Raw genomic sequence first — 1,956 nt, 5'->3', positions numbered from 1 at the left:
GGAGGTAAGCATTGTTGGGACAGTTTTGCTGATGAGGCCCATGTTGTTTAAAATTGCAACTAGGAGATGGGGATCGGGATTTAAGAATAGCAATCTTACCGCTCCAAGGAAGTGCTTTCTGAGAGGGAGGCCGTGTCCCCACTGTACAAGAGGAAGCGGGGTCAGAATCAGAAAGTGGCTTCCCTTGGGCACATACGGACACGGTGACAGCACTGGGGTTCGAGTCCTTGCCTTTAGTAGCACATTCGTTACTGCACTTTTAATGAGGGAGTGGTTTGGGGGCCCTGTGAGCTGTAGGGGCATCACAGACCCCACATCTCTTATTGCTGCCCCCCTTTACCTCCCAGAATTGTAGTGAGATCAAGATGGGACCATGGAAGGACGGGTCTCTTGCAAACGTTAGCATGCTGTGTAAATGGTTTTATGTAGGTGCTTTGATCTCCCTAACCTGCCTTGCTCTTTTCCCTACAGATGTTTGAAACCTCACCATTACAGCTGCATATCCATAGCTAATGACTTGTTCTGCTGTCACGGTCCAAATGCTATTCTGCTGAAGGTGGGCCTTGCCAGCTTCCCCTGTCCCTGCATTTTAACGACACCCTGGCTCACACTTCCTTGCTGTGGGGACTCTAACCACCCGTTTCCTCCAGGACAAACGTTGCCTGTGGCCGTGTTGCCCTACTTCCTACCACAGACAGTTGGACCGTTGCAGTTTGCACCAGTCCACACGTACTACCTGAACTCACGCTCAGTAGTCACGCTCATTCACAGACTTGCCCACATTAGCTCCTTGGGGCTTCTCTGTGTTCACTTTCCTTCTCACACTTACTCAAGTGTCAAATCTTGGTGTGAGAGAAATCATCTAGTCCAATTTCTTTTCCAGTAGAGAAATATCCTGTATCCCATCAGTAGGTACAAATAGCTCAGTGGTTAAGAGCACATGACCTTTGGGATCAGGGGAGACAGACATGACCTTGGACGAAGAGTTCTGGAGGGACAGTGGAGAGTGCAAGGCCGCTGGTTTGAACCCACCAGCCGCTCAGCCAGAGAGCGATGCAGCAGTAAAGATCACACAGCCTTGGAACTCTTCGGCAGTGGTTCTCAACCTTCCTAAGGCCGCGGCCCTTTGATACAGTTCCTCATGCTGTGGTGACCCCCAACCATGAAAGTAGCTTCGCTGCTACTTCATCACTGTAATTTTGCTACCGTTATGAATCGGGCAACCCCTGTGAAAGGGTCGCGCCCCACAGGTTGAGAAGTGCTGCTTTCTGGGGAAGCTCTACTATCCCATCAGAACGGACCGGACAGCAGTGGCTTTGGTTATAACCTTGGATACATCATCTGCCACATATAATAACACAAGCACTAGAGCCAGAACTCCACATTCGTTGTTTCCCATACGTGGCCAGTCTTGAGGGAGATCTTCCAGGTGGATGATATCGATGGGCAGAAGAGTCAGATGGCTTCTTAGCGTCGTACTCGGTCCTGAGACTGCTGGGTAGTGGATGAGTGAGGAGTCGGTGGGTTTCTGAATCTCAGAAGCCTTCGTTCCCCGCCTTGAAGATAATGATTCGTTCTGACCAAATCACACAAGTTTGTTTTTGCTTGCTTTTAATCTGCGTATTTTTATTTTAGCTGTGGGTTCTCTTGTTTAGTATTGGAGTTCCTGCAGGTCTTGTGCGCTTGTAATGTGCTCATTTTCATTGTCCATTCTGCTGTTGGTGGGCATCTGGGTTAGCTCCGAGGATTATGAGTAGTGCAGTTAGGAGTATTGTTTGCCTTTCTGGATCCGGGACACATGCGTTTTGTGGGGTCTGTGCATATCTGGGCGTGGCATCAGTGGATCACAGGGAGTGTGCTGTTTGGTTTCAGAAGGGAATGCCAGCCAGCCGTCTTGGGTCTTTGTGAGGCTGCTCTCCTTCGTGTCACCATTAGCCCATTCGCGAAGACGCCCTC

At 49.9% G+C, this 1,956-nt stretch overlaps 1 protein-coding gene across 1 annotated transcript in view; it reads left to right on the top strand.

Annotated features, from left to right (window-relative positions):
* The window catches only part of NEU3 (neuraminidase 3), a 19,588-nt gene that overhangs the window by 7,920 nt on the left and 9,712 nt on the right, over positions 1–1,956 (top strand).

This window comes from Echinops telfairi, unplaced genomic scaffold (genome assembly GCF_000313985.2).
Source record: "Echinops telfairi isolate 266 unplaced genomic scaffold, ASM31398v2 ScPeMD7_1713;HRSCAF=2227, whole genome shotgun sequence".
In the NCBI taxonomy this organism is placed as follows: domain Eukaryota; kingdom Metazoa; phylum Chordata; class Mammalia; order Afrosoricida; family Tenrecidae; genus Echinops; species Echinops telfairi.
This window is presented reverse-complemented; position numbering and strand designations above follow the sequence as displayed.